Source organism: Pinus tabuliformis, chromosome 1_2, assembly GCF_031772625.1.
Source record: "Pinus tabuliformis cultivar Carrire ecotype Pingquan chromosome 1_2, CPIR1, whole genome shotgun sequence".
In the NCBI taxonomy this organism is placed as follows: domain Eukaryota; kingdom Viridiplantae; phylum Streptophyta; class Pinopsida; order Pinales; family Pinaceae; genus Pinus; species Pinus tabuliformis.
This window is the reverse complement of record NC_142298.1, coordinates 867,509,665-867,525,461: the sequence shown is the minus strand read 5'-3', so window position 1 is coordinate 867,525,461 and position 15,797 is coordinate 867,509,665. Positions and strand designations below refer to the sequence as shown.

General features: G+C 39.3%; 2 pseudogenes; both read right to left on the bottom strand.

The window, feature by feature from the left end:
• Positions 1–9,754: 9,754 nt before the first annotated feature.
• LOC149208689 (BTB/POZ domain-containing protein At5g48800-like) lies at positions 9,755–13,328 on the bottom strand (annotated as a pseudogene).
• On the bottom strand, positions 11,586–12,588 carry LOC149208690 (uncharacterized; annotated as a pseudogene).
• Positions 13,329–15,797: the final 2,469 nt, after the last annotated feature.

Here is a 15,797-nt window from a genome sequence, read left to right as displayed (position 1 = left end):
GGATTTCAGAGATCTGTGGTTTGTGTTATTTGAATTTTTGATCGGAGAATCCACAGTAATGGAGTTTTTACACCAACGTTTCGAATCCCAAATGGGATCCATCATCAGGGAAAAAGTAGATACTTGTTCTGAGCTCTATAGAAAATAGCTTTTCTATCATACAAGTAGGGACTTCCTAAAACAATTCCACATATATCTAAAGGAATTACATCTAACTCAACCTCATCTACAAAAGCTGACCCAAAAGAAAACTTGAGTTTGCACTGTCTAGTCACTTGTAGTTGTGCTTTATCATTCAACCATCCTAGTGGGTATGGCTTCTTATGAGGTGTAGTTGCTAATCCCAATTTCATTACAATTTCTTCAGAAATCAAATTTACTTGTGAGCCACTATCAAACAAAGTATCAATATTTTGATTTTTGGAAACAACTCGAATATGGAAAAGCTCATGTTTTTTTCTCTCATTTTCTTCATCAATAATAGATTGAGCAGAATTACTAGTAGATGCTTCAGAATTATTACCTTTTATACCTATGGCTGCATTGATTGTTTCATCTCCCGAGTCTGACCCCAAATCTTTCTGAACAGCTGTAGCAGTCTTCTTCTTCTTGCCCTCGGACTCCTTAGGTCTCAACTCTGGATGCAGAATCCAATAGTGCTCATCATCATGCCCCTCCTTTTTACAGTGAGTGCATGAAGCTTTGCCTTTTTGTGCAGTGTTAGCCTTCCTTTCTTTCCACTTTTGCTTCCTCTTCTCCTTGCTCTTGCTTACAGTGGGTTGGGATGGTCCCCCCAACTTTTGGATTTCCATTCTTTCCTGTGGCTTCTAGATGAGTGGCTTGTACAGATACCTCATCTATACTAGTGGGATTAAACATGAGGATGGTGCCTCATGTAGCTGTGTAGACCACCAATGTACTTCAAAAGAGTCCCTGGTGAGTCTAATGAGATAACCAACATCAATGCTCTCTTTCTAAACTCTTGAGTATGCCCTTGTACACTTTGCCCTTTCAACTGTCGAAGAGTTTGCCAACTCATCATGTCTTGTTTCATGTAGGCCAATGGATAGAACTGCTTTTTGATGGCAGCAACAAATTCACTCCAGACAAATATGGTCTTACTGTGCTTCTGCATATCAGCTTGGGTTCTGCCTTCCCACCAAATTAAGGCAGTGCCTCCTAGGCATAGGCTTGCTAGCTGAATCTTACTCTTGTCTGAGTCTATGTTTTGTACCCTGCAATACACATCAATTTGTCTTATCCAATTGTCCAACTTTTGAGCATTTAGCTCTCCATCATATATAGGAAAATCAAATTTAACATCTAACTTAATCAAAGATGCTTTCTTATTATGCACAGGGCTATTAGGAGGTGTGAGAAAGCTTTCCTCTTTCCCCTTTCCTCTGGAGTGGTCATGGAAATGAGACTCATCTTTTTCTTTATCTTGTTTAGAGCCTAATGAATCTTCATCCCTATGCTTTCTAAATTCCCTATACATTTCTTCTACCATAGACTTTATGGCTAGGAAACTTTCTATGAATTGAGGGTCTAGCCCTATAGAACCTTCCTCTGACATTGTCTTCCGAGAATAGACTCTCCCAATTTCAAGATTAGTTTCCACCAACTCTTCTACTCCTAAATTGAGCCTTGATCTAGTGAGCATTCACAGCTAAACCAACACAAGCTTGTCTAACCTTACGGCCTAGAGCTCTGATACCACTTGATCTGATAATCACCCTATGAGTGACCTCCGTTTGAAAATTTATTAAACAAAAGGTATTACAGACTCATGTGTTGGTGTGTGTGTTCTATGTCATTGAAACAATGGATCGATCAGATTGCCAATACATAGAAAATAAGTGGAAAGGCAGCAGAGAAACACAGTAAGCAACACAAAGACACAAGAATTTTTAATAAGGAGTTCACCCTATTCTCGAGGGCTACATCTCCGGTCTAGCTCTCAATGGTGGCCTTGTTTTAATGTGTCTTTAAGCAGAGTATTACACATACGGGGACTTAATGCGAGTTCTCCTAAAGCAGGATTGCTTGGCAGGGTGGTTCTTGGATTCCCCAAGCCACTCGAAGTACACAGACTCTTGTTCGTCCTACCAGCTCTGTGACCCTTGGTCTACAGTGGAAAGAGCCAACTGCGATGCTCGATCCAAACAGATTCCTCTATGGGAAGGCTTGAATCTTCAAGCTCTCTAGTGCTCGATGTTGCCTGTGGTTAGCTCGGCCCTCTGTCTCCTCTGTTTGGCTTTACTGCTCTCTGTGTTCAATGTCTCTCTTAGTTTCTTGGACTCCTCCCAATTTGGGTTTCCAATTAACTCTTCTCTTCTCTTTATCTCCCTCTTTGTCTCTCTTTTTCCGACTGTCTCTGTTCATGGCTTTAGTCATTCGATCCCTATGCCTATTCGGTTCCTCTCCTGCCTGCGACAATTCACCTTCTGCACCTGCACTTGGAATTCCTTGTTCGGCATCAGCACAAACGCTCAGGCAGTGGCCACGTGTCTCCATCTAACTGGTGACAGCACGCTCTGTTGGTTCATTTCTTCTGTTACATTGTGTACGCATTCTTTCTCCACCGTGGCAATCAAACGGACTCCAAATCTCTTTAGAACTCGGCTTAATCCCCTGTCGATTTCGCTTCCTCCATCGGGCGCAATCTCAGCCGTACGATCTGGGCTCCTCCAGATCCAACGTCATATGCACGTCGAGCGTGGTTGACTTGTTCGACCAATAGCGCGCGTTCAACGACAGTTTTTCTCTCACCTCTGTTGACACACGTCGATCACTGAGTGGGATCGCTCCACTCTCCTCCAAAACCTCTTACCGTTCAAGGGTGCCCAGATCAATACCGCCAGTTTTCTAGAGCGTGGGTCCTGCCTTTGTCCTTTAGCACTTTTTTTTGTTTCTCCGCCCGTGGTTCTTCGGCTCCCAACGTGATCGAGTGCTTAAGGATCTTCCACTTTGGCCCTATAATCGCACATCAAAATCGCCTCCTTTTCCTGATCCAGGGCTCCCAGGGGCTTCTTTGACCTCCTGCGCAGTCTCCATGGGCCTCGATCAGCGTGCTTTGACCGAGGTCCTCGTCGTTCTACGTTGGCGGCCATTGCCACTAGTTCAAGGCATCTTTGATCGTTGTTTTGGAATTTTCAAGGATTTTTTCAACGCGATACAGTCAAGGTTCTTGACAGCCCTTTGTGGATCCAATTCGGATCAATGGAGGAGTATAAGGACATCTTTACCTCCCCCGTAGGGGTTCCTCTGCACTATCAGGTCAAGCACTGCATTGATCTGACCCCAGGTGCACCGTTGCCCAATGGACCAATCTATCGACGCTCTGTTCTAGAGAACAATGAAATGAAGAGGTAGATTTAGGCGCTACTGCAGAAAGGCCACATCCCTCCGAGTTCATCAGTGTGTGTGAGCTTGATCATGTTGATACAAAAGAAGGATGGGACTTGGAGACTCTGTATTGACTATCAGGCACTAAACAAGATCAATGTCCGTAATAGGTACTCGATCCCACAGCTTGATGACCTCCTGGACCAACTAAAGGGGTAAAAATATTTTAGCAAGATCAATTTGAAGTCAGGATATCACTAGGTACCAATCGAACACTTCGATGTGTGGGAGGCTGCCTTCAAAGCCAAGGAGGGCCTTTTCGAATGGTTGTTTATGCATTTTAGATTGATGAATGCTCCTAGAACCTTCATGAGGCAAATGGATGACATATTGCATTCATTCACCAACTCATTTGTAGTGGTATACTTGGATGACATCTTGATCTTTAGCCAGATTTGGGAAGAGCACCTCCACCACATCCGACAGGTTCTCCAAACACTGTGGCAACACAAGTTATGTGCCAATTTGGATAAATGCAATTTTGGCATGACCTAGGTTCAGTATCTCGGATACATTATTGATGAATAGGGGGTGCATGTGAATCTAGCCAAGATCCAAGTCATTCAGGATTGGCCATCTCCAACCACTCTGACAGAGCTCTGCATCTTTCTAGGTCTTGCCAACTTCTACCGCTGGTTCATGTTGGGATTTTCTCATATCACTTGGCCCTTGAGTCAAGTCACTAAGGGAGGAGTGAAAGAAAATTCTTTTGGTTTGAATCTCAATAGAAGGCATTCACAGAGCTGAAAGATCGCCTCTGCATGGCACCAGTGATCGCATTACTAGACTTGCAACAACCATTTGAGGTCGAGACAGATGCCTCTAACTATGCTATTGGGGTAGTCCTTAGTCAACACAGGCATCCAGTGGCATATCACAGTCAGATACTTTCAGACACAGTCCGGAAGTATCCCACTTATGACAAAGAGATGTATTCCATTGTGCAGGCCTGCCAACAACGGAAGCATTACATTTTGGGGAAGAAAACAATCATCCACACAAACCACTGACCCCTACAGTTCATATAGACCCAAGGGAAATTGCAGAATGATCACCATAAGAAGTGGTCCACATACCTGCAACAGTTCCAATTGAATATCAAGTATAAGAAGGGCAGCAACAATAATGTTGCAGATTTCCTCAGTCGACCACCGATCATGGCATTAACCACTGTGCTCAACTCTTGTGGGCATGAGACTTCTAATTGGCCACTCTACATAAGTGACCCAGAATTTGGCCACACATACCAGACACTCTTGGAGGGTCAGCATGTTCCATATTTTCACCTCTAAGATGCCTTGTTATGCCACCTGGGTCACCCTTGTGTTCCTTAAAATGAGTGTGCCAAGATGATTTGGGAAGCACACTACAATCGAGCTATTGGGCATTTCAGGGTCGAGAAAACAGTGGCAGTACTGCAAAAGTATTTCTATTGGCTGAATCTTCAACAAGATGTTTCGAAGTACATCAGATCATGCATTCCCCGTGCCATTTCCAAACTGACCATCAAGAAGCAAGGCCTCTATACCCCACTGCCTACCCCTAGTGAACCTTGGGAATCCATCTCCATGGATTACATGTCAGGCCTTCCTTCCACTAAGCATGGAAATGACTGTGTTTTTTTGGTTGTCGACAGGTTCTCGAAGATGGCCATTATGGTGGCCTACAAGAAGAATATGACAGGAGAAGCCACTGCTAAACTCTTCTTTGAATGAGTGTGGGTACACTTTGGGATCCCACGGTCTATCATCTCAAATCAGGACAGCAGGTTCCTCAGTACATTTTGCTCCAGTCTCTGGTCGATGCTGGACACCAAACTCACTAAGTCCATAGCCTTCCATCCTCAAACTGATGGCTAGACAGAGGTTGTCAACAGGAAGATCGTACACATTCTATGCATGTACAACTCAAAGCATCCACACACATGGGACGAGAGCCTCCCCTATGTTCAGCACAACTACAACCAGGCTCTCCACAGCTGGACTGGGTACAACCATTTTCGGGTGGGCTTGGGATTCCAGCCACTATGTCCCATTGATGTGGCCATGCCATTACAACTACTCCCGCAAATTCGACTCATGTCCAGTCCGAAACAGATAAGGAAAACAACTTCATTGAGCACATCCAATATGTTCGCCAGAAGTTCCATGAAATTCTAGAGAAATCAAATGCCAAGTATAAGCAGAGACATGATCAACATCGGGTGCCATACACATTTCAGGTGGACGACAAAGTTTGGTTTCATTTGCAAAAGGAACGCCTTACCAGAGCCTATCGGAAACTCAGACCACTCCGATATGGTCCTTACACCATTACCAAGGTTGTGGGAGACAATGCATTTGAGCTTAGCATTCCCCCATTCCTTGGCCTGCACCCAGTGTTCAATGTGGACCACCTTTGGCCATACTTTCCACCATTACTAGACACATCTGACATTGTATAATAGCTCACACCCACAGAGTTAAATCCAGATTGCATGGAACAAGCTACAACTAATCAGATCATGGACACATAGATCAAGCGCACTCGCCAACAGAATATCCAACTGTATTGAGTTGTCAAAGCAGGCCAACTCCTTCACCATGGCAAGTGGATCACCAGGGACCAAGTTCAGCAAAACTTGCCTCATCTCATGGAGGAACTCAACGCAATGGGGACCATTGCTTCCTAAGGGGGGAGGAATGATCCAGGTGGATATTAGTGGCCACCTGCCAAGTCCACTTGGACCCCCACCATTGTTTCTTTTAGCTTTTCAGTTTCCTTTATTGTAGCAAAATTTACTATTTTTAGTAGTTTCTCAGGTCCTGAACTTCCAGAGCCGTTTTGAGGCCCTAAACGACGTTTTTTGGGAAAAATGGGAGAAACATGGGACCATGTTCAAATGTTTTGCTTTCCAAAGTTGTAGCTCTCGGATAGATCTTTCTAACAAGATATTATGCACGTCAAACGGAGATCATATGCCAAAGTTATGACCCCGGGAAGTTGATGTACCAATTTACCCAAATGGAGCCCAAAGTTTGGCGTTTCATCTTCTAGCGTTAGGTTTTTGGATGTTTAGGGTTTCCATTGTTTCTCAATAATAAATAGGCCTTTGAGCCTCATTGTAAGATAGTTCAGAGGCATGTAGCCGCCACATCTCTTCTTAAAGATAAGCTACTATCGCCCTAGCTGGTTCATTTCCATTGTTGTTTGTAAGCATATTTCAGTATTTTACATTAATGAAATGAAGTATTATTTCCGCTACATCTTTGTGTTTATTGTTGTCTATGTAATTTGTTGTGTTCCTATTTAAATCAAGATCATACTGGTAGCTTGCTCTTGGGATAATCTATTTAGCGAGGGGTTTTTCGAGAAGCTCGAAGCATTTATTTTGAAGCTTCACAGAAAAAGGACTGAATACATCAAGGAGATGAAGAAGCAATTTGTCCCATAGGCTATCTTTAGCCTCATGGACGCTAAAATTATTTCTTTCTTTCTTATGAATATAATAATATTAAGGAAAGATAATTCTTATTACATTAATAGGTTTTCTAGGGAGATATGTAATTCATTCATTTTTTAATATGGAGTTGGCATTTTTATTATTTTTTATTATAATCATAACATTGTCAAAGCATCTTTAAGGTAGTGACAATGTTATGAATATAATAATAAATAAATAATAAGTAATAGTTAAATGATAACATATATTTTATTATTATTTATTATTTATTATTATATTTATAACATTGTGACTCCCTTAGAGATGCTTGGTAACATTATGAATATAATAATACTAGGGAAAGATAATTCTTATTACATTATTAGGTTTTCTTGGGAGATATGTAATTCATTCATTTTTTAATATGGAGTTGGCATTTTTATTATTTATTACTATATTCATAACATTGTCAAAGCATCTTTAAGGCAATGACAATGTTATGAATATGATAATAAATAAATAATAAGTACTAGTTAAATGATAACATATATTTTATTATTATTTATTATTATATTTATAACATTGTGACTCCCTTAGAGATGCTTGGTAACATTATAAATATAAAAATACTAGGGAAAGAGAATTCTTATTACATTAATAGGTTTTCTACAGAGATATGTAATTCATTCATTTTTTAATATGGATTTTCTATTTAATATTTAAAAAAATATTTATATTAAAAATAATTTTATATGGAGAAAGAGTGAGAACCTTATAGATATATTGGGGCATGCATTAATATTTTAATATATAGAATCTGAATCATAAAAAAAATATTTGAATATCAACTATGTATATACTATATAGATAAATTTTCTAAAGAAAGATTTGTAATTCATTATTTTTTAAAATGGAATTCACATATACCATATAGGTTAAAAATTATTTATATATATATATATATAGAGAGAGAGAGAGAGAGAGAGAGAGAGAGAGAGAGAGAGAGAGAGAGATTCATATGGATATATGTTTTCTACTTTCAAATATGATTGCAACATGTGTTAAAATTTTGATATATAAAATGTGAATCATAAATAAAATATTTTGATGTTATATATATTATATTAGCTAAAAAAGTTTAACATAAATTTTAAATATCGGGAAAGAGAGATTATTTATTACATAAATAGGATCTTTACCAAGATTTCTAATTCATTTATTTTTTTAATATGGAATTGAAATATACCATATATATATATATATATATATATAATGATGTAGGAGAAAATATTTCAAATATCTTATAGTCTATTGTGTCTATGTGTCCCTTGGGGAACACCTATACGAATTGTTTTTTTTGGTTAGCATTTGTGTCTTTTCCATTTAGGATGATTGTGTTCATGTCCTTAAGGGATTCTAGAAAAAGGCCTAGGTTTCGCCTTTGGAAAGGTTGTTTTTAGCCCGTGCATCCCTAATTTTTTTATGGAAAAGTCCCCCGTATAATGTATATAAGGTGCGTTTGTGAACCTCACATGCACAAAGAAAGCCAAAGAAAAAAGAGGAATTGTTCTTATTATGTTCTAACAAGTTTTATCCCATTTTTCATTATTATTACCATTCTTGTGTGAGGGTTATCATATGTGCTTTAATTTCCTTAAATGGTACATTCTGCAACAAAAGTAGCAATTAGTGTAATAGAAAATAGTCCAGAGCATAGGAATAAATTCATGGCCAATCATTGAATCATAGTATGTTTTCCTATAAGATTGTTTTATTATTAAGTTTGAATGATTGAGTGAGAATATGCATGCTGAAATCCCCTAGTGCATAATCTTTGTTAAAAAGGAGTCGAACTATCTTCTTGAATGTAAAGAAAACTCCTATGATAGCAATGAATATAACTAGCGATTGTCCCAAAAGGTACAAAGAGAGGCCGATAGGATTATTAAATTGGAATTGTTGAATTTTTCTAGACGAGTTAATTGGTTTGTGGAAAACCTTGTTTTTTTGGACTGGATCATTGTGCAATTACTTTTCAGAAACACATTGCATGTCTTATTTAATTTTAGAGTAAGTTAATTAGCCAAAACCAAGAGGTTAAGTTAATTACCCAAAATCAAGAAACCTCTATAGATGGCCAAGCATGTATGAAGAATACATCTCATTCATATGCAATACCAAATCCATCTTTTATTTTCTCTAAGTAAAATTTCAAAAGCATGAACACATGCCATTTCATATGCACAATAAACCCAACTTCTGAAATTTCAATGCTTGGATGCATCCCATTCATATGCTACACTAAACCCATATTTTCCTTAAATTTCAATCCATAAACACATCCATTCATGAGCTATAACAAAACCACAAAAAAAAAACCCAGCGCTGCGATGCCAGAGCATTATCCCCATTCAAAAGAAAAGAAGTAGCAAATATAAGCGCCAGTGTTCCACAGTCTTGACTGCGCAAACCAATCATTGCCATTTGAAAAATCAAGAGAATAAAGACGATGACCAGTTAAAGAGATGATAGTGACCCTTTTTCTGGCCTTCTTCTAAATATGCTGTGGAATAGTTGCTTAGACCAGTAGATTTTGGATATGGCCATGCACAGCATATTCTATCATCAAGTTCTTCATCTGTGTAGATCTTCAAACCTTCTTAGTGGCATAATCCCAGCTTAATTGCTCTGCAGGGGTCTTTAATACCTCTAGTTGGCTCATCGGAATGGCCATGAAGCAGACTGGCAGCCTGCAAGAAGGTGCAGGCTTGTATAGAGACAGAACAACGATGGACCTGCAAATGCTTCCTTTAATGGAGGCATGATTCGAGGGAGAGGGCACAAAAACACACACTTCTACTACACTACTATAGTCAGTGATGTCAACTTTCATTACTACTGTTTAACATAATATGAAAATATCAACTATGTGGTATGTATATTTACTAAAAGAAGAGCAATAGCTAAATGTTTAACTAGGCCAACCTTGAGGTATGTGTGAATTGCTTTGTAGAGCTGATCATGAGCAGGCCTACTGAAGGATGGCAGAGTTTCCACGAAATACAAGAATTTAGTTGGGGAAATCCATGGACAGGCTGCAATTTCTGTAAGATATTCGTCCCAAATTTTGGAAACATTGCATACAGTGGGGTGATGCTCGAGGAACTGCAAGAACTGGAATTCCCTTCATTGTAAAGGGTACTGTAATCAGAATCATCCCCCACATCTGTTTGCAGAGACATAAACAGAGAAACTATATGTTGCATGTTGTCCACCTCGGGCGAAGTATCCACAACATAAATTTCTTCTTCACAAGGGGTCTTAGAATTGCTTCTATAACCATCATAAATTGTCTCCCTATCATCACCATTGTCATTCTTCTTCATCAATGGTAGTAAAAAATCTGCAAGCCTAGCCTGATCGAGCTAGCCTGCAATTCTGATTTCGAGCCTGAACCTGCACTCTTTTCCCACATTCCATGCAAAGGCACAGTGAAGTAGCCCAAACAGAAAGCTAACTGGCACTATGTCTTCTTTCTCCACGGGAAGCAGCCTAATGATAGATTCTAGTACATTTTTCATTTCAGAGTCCTTGCCCTTCATGCGACCGTGGGGTTTAATCACGTCATAAACACAGCTATCAACGTACAGAACCAGAGCTTGGTCGATGAATCCCTCATAATTCCCCCTACCTCCGAATGGACTCCATTATCTGGCGAAAGTAATCGATTGGGAGCATTAACAGGTCTTCGATCAGCCAGTCTTTCTCGTAATTCTCCATGTGACGACCTCCATCAAACCCAAGCTCCATGGGTGTCAAAGGAATCGATGTGGACCCCTGCTTCTCATTCATGATTCCGGAGTAGGCCAACAGCGCCAGCGCCTCAACACAGGTGCTAACGATTTCTAGCTCCCGGGGTATGGGATGAAGCTCCTCGCAGCTCCGAAGAGCGTCAATGGTATCGTCCCAGTTTTTTAGTATAACGTCTTGGAAATACAGTTGACTTCTTCTGTAGAGATTCCCTCTGTATTGCTCCTCCGTCATTTCAAAGAACTCTGAAGCACATCGTATGGCAGCAACGGTGGACTATCCCATGATGATGGTAGAGCCGTAGCAATAAGCTGTTATTAGCTCAAAAATCCTAGCCCCGCCAGGAGGGTTCAAATAAATCTCTTTGGCATCCATGAGCTCCCTTTTGAAATACCCGCTTCTGGAAACCAAAGGGAACTGCCAATGCAAAAAAACACAAGTATTTGCATGCATTGGTACTGAGATTAGAAAAATCCTTCAGAATTTAAGGAGACCAGGACTGGTTTGTATACCTTATGAAGCTCAAAACTGCAACCTAAGATGTGAATTGTAACACTGGTTGGAAAACCAATAGCTTTGTACCTGTGGATACCAGATTATGTCTCATTTTCAGTTTCACGGCATTCATGGCATCTCAGAATGAAAAGCACGTCTTTGTATCATTAAATAGTGAAATTTACAAACCATACACATCTTTTGCAGATCTTTCAATCTGGATGCAAGATAGAATATGCTGTGCATGGCCATATCCAAAATCTACTGGTCTAAGCAACAACCATCTGATCCATGACATCCAAGATACTGATGGTTATCCTATTTTGAACTTGAAGGCTATTTGTTTTCAAATCAGTGTTGGCATGGCAAAGAAAGGCTCGGTCATCAGCAAATTGGCAAAATGGGAAAAATAACAGTGAAATTAAATATTAAAACCTTGTTTTACCCTCAATTATGTCATTTTTTTCCTGAGAATATACACATCAGTTTCTTCATACGCATACTCCAGATGCAAATCATTTCTTCATACGCATACTCCAGATGCAAATCCTCATGGGTACTTTCTCCACAGTAAAATAATTAGGACAAATCTGCCAAAAAGGCTGATGGGCTTCTATAGATCGTATCTGATAACCTAATAGAATTACAGTATTCGCTCCAGAAAGCCCATTCATGGTGGAAATCAAAGGCTCCATAGTATTCTCCAAATAAACAACATTCGTGACAACAATGAAATCAAATGAAGGCTTAAGTACCTGAATCTACTTCTCGTTGTTCCAATAGAGCTGTGAAATCTTCACTCTTCCAACGCCGGATCCCGGTTTTCTGGCCAAGGCAAGGGAGGTCGCTGTCGTGTTTTTCTTCACGTTGCGTTTGACGGTGGGCAGAATGGGGGCGATGTCAGTCAAGACCATGTCGAGGCCGAGTAGGGCCAGGTCCATTCCGGCGACGCCGCAGCCAGTCTCGAGTTTGATTCTGTGTTTGTTCTTGAATTGGAAGATTTGGGCATATATGGGATTGGGGTTCGAGGTTGGGGTGAGGAGGCAGCGTTTCATGAATTTGACGAGGATGAGGGAGTAGGCCAGACGGAGGTGCCGACGTGGATAGAAATAACCACTGGTAGACCAAAGAAATTATTAGGCCAAGAGTGACAAAGAATGGGAAAAAGCAGTAAAAATATCTTCAAGAGATAAAAGAATGGGAAAAAGCAATAAAAATATCTTGCCATGTCACGGAGGTGAAAAGAAGGCAACTCCACTGATATTTGGAAAAAGCAGTGACATTTCAAATCAACGGTTGAAAGTGTCTCCCCTGATCGAACGACGCATGATAAAAGTGTTGACGATTGTTGATGCATAGGAAGGCCTATCGGCCTAATTAATGATAAGTTATCAACTTTCAAGAAAAGAACCGTGGCGGTGGGACAGTAGTCAGAGGTTGGCCCTCCAACCCATTTTTCATTCCTTAGAATTCATAATTCGAGAACGAGTCTGACCTTTGCTTTGTGGGTCCTGGTAGCCAGTTAGAAGTCGAGATTGGCTAGCTTAAGAAGTCAACGAATGGGAAGAAGTCATGACGCCAACCTCAAGTTAGGTATGAAGCCTTGACTTGGAAGGCCAATAGATATATTCAGGGTGACATCGCACTTCCGAAAAATTCCTGACCCAGAGATACTCACAGTTCCGACTCCCAACCCGTCTAAGAAACTGAGCGTGGGAAACATGAAATTTATGTTTTGGGTTTGATTCATGAAAGGAGGAAAGAGATTCCAAAAGGGGATTCCGCGTGGAAGTAGAAAATGAGGACACATGGAGACATTCTAAATTTCGTTGTTGTTGGTTTTTTCCAAGAGTAAGGGATTGATCACACGATCGCTGCATCAATGTGTCATCATTGGTTTTGAGCTGTACAAAACCTGAAACTGGTAAAAGGATTTGAGCAGTAGTTAAGAATTAAACTGCTAGTATGGCACCCAACGGAGGAAGACGAGAAGGCAATGGAATGGATAAAGACCTGAGATTGGAAATGTTGCATATCCAGGAAAGAATGGAGGTTGTGGAAAATGCATAAAGATGAGAACTTATGTGGGAGACATTAGAGACACCGAGGACACGAGTTTTAAGGAAGAGGGGAAAGGAAATGTATGGTAAGAGTAGCAAGATGAACAATTAATTATCCTGGTTACCAAGGTCATGTCTAGACCAAAGATGGAAGTGCTGCTATATGATGGCAAACTAAATGTGGAAGAGATGTTGGATTGGATCAACATTCTAAGCAAGTATTTTGATTATGATGATGTTGAGGAGGACCATAAGGTCAAGTACATTGTGACTAGATTAAGGGGAGACGCTGCACTATGGTGGGATGAATTGTAGGAAGAACAGATAATAAAAAAGGAAAAGAAAATACCAAAGGTTTGGATAGGATGGTGGACAATTAAAGAGAAAGTTCATTTTCAAGGATTACTAGCTAAATTTATTCTCGAAGCTACATAATTTGAGGAAAAATTCCATGATGGTGAAATAATATACAAAGGAATTCAATAGGTTGAATATTAGGGCAGGCCACATAGAAGAGGATGTGGAGAAGGTGGCCATGTATACAAATTGCCTGAGGTTTGAAATTCATGATGAAATTAGCCTCCTACCCTTGAAGATTGTGGAGGATTCCTATCAGGAAACATTGAGGGAAATGAAAAGTTGGCTAAGAATATGGATTCCATAGGGCAAGAATCCATATTCCAAGAGAGGAATTATGGAGTCCAAGTGGTAAATCTCGAAGAGGAGGAGAATCAAGGGGCAAAATATTTTTAGCAAGGGGCAGAGAAAGAGAAAGATAAGTTAGATGTTACATATGTGGAAAAATAGGCCATATGTCATGGAATTGTCTTGAAAATAAACAACAGGGCCAAGAGGAGTGCATGTTATAGAAGTCAAGGACGAGGAAACAACAAAAAAATTAAAAGAGGAGACCTATGAGTTGGGTGAATCCATAATGCTAAAGAGGATTTTAATTGAAGGACAAAAGGAGAAGCAAGAGTTATCACTATGATGTAACTTGTTTAGAATAGTCCGTAAGTCCAATGGAAAATGTTGAAAAGTATTAATTGATAGTGGCAACATTGATAACTTCATTTTTATGGAAATGGTGGAGAAATTAGGGCTACAAATGATGGTACACCCAACTACTTATCTGGTGACATGGTTGGAAAAGGGGCATCACATCCTAGTCAACAAATAGAGAAAGGTAGAGTTCCATATTGATGACTACAAAGATGAGGTGTTGTGCAACATCATGCCTATAGATGTTTTCCATATCTTATTAGGAAGGTCGTGGCAATATGATAGAGGATTTCTTCATGATGAACAACTACATTTTTGAGAAAGAAAATTGTGGACGTGTGCTGCTACCCATGGAGGACAAAGGCATCAAAAAGGAATGAGGCCTAAGTGTGCTAATGATGTCTACAAAGGAGATTCTATAGGAAGTAAACCAAGAAGAAGAAGTACAATTCACTTTAATTGGTAAGCCTAATATTTCCCTTATGAATACAAATTTGAATGAGTTTCTTATTGAAATTCAATCATTGTTGGGTGAATTTGTTGATATTATCATCGATGGGTTACCAAATTTCTTACCACCTGCAATGAGAATCAATCATCATATCAATTTGATTCTAGGAGCTAGTTTACCCAATAAGGAAGCTAACTTGATGACAACTAAAGAGAATGAAGAAATTAGGAATCAAGTCTAGAAGTTGTTGGAAAAAGGATTGATTAGAGAAAGTTTGAGTCCTTGTGTTTTGGCAATTGTCCTAGGTCCAAAGAAATATAAAGGTTGGAGGATGTGCACTAATCCCAAAGCTATTAATAAGATAACCATGAGGTCTATGTTTCCTTTACCCATCATAGATGATATAATGGATTGTCTTCGTCGTGCTAGATATTTTTTCAAACTAGATTTAAAGAGAAGATATCATCATATTATAATGACAGTAGGAGATGAGTGGAAGTCTCTATTCAAAACCAATGATGGTTTGTATGACTGGTTGGTTATTCCTTTTGGCCTAACTAATGCACCCAAAACTTTTATGAGGCTCATGAATGAAGTCTTCAAGGAACTCATTGGTAAGTTCACAATTTCTTATTTGGATGATATCTTTGTGTACAACTAGAATAAGGAAGAACATTTCATATTTTTAAAACTGGTATTAAGAAAATTACAGTAGGAAAAATTATCATAAATATGAAGAAGTGCTCTATCCTTAAGACATAATTAGTTTTATTTAGGATTTGTGATTTCTTCTAAAGGGCTAAAAATGGACCCTGAGAAGGTGAAAGCCATTAAATATTGGCCTTCTCCAACAAGTATCCATGAAGTGAGAAACTTCCACGTGTTGGCTAGCTTTTAAATCAAATGTATTCATAATTTTATTGGCATTTGTGCATTGATAGTGGAAATTATTAAAAAGTATCAACAGCCTTTTAAATGGACAACAACAACATAAGAAGAATTCTAATTGTTGAAGAGGAAAATCATAGAAGAACTTGTTTTAATTTTTCCTAATTTCCAAAAGAATTTTCAGGTACAACGTGATGCCATTGCAACAACTATTGGAGCTATTCTAAGTCAATGTGATAATCCGAGTGATAAATTAAATGAG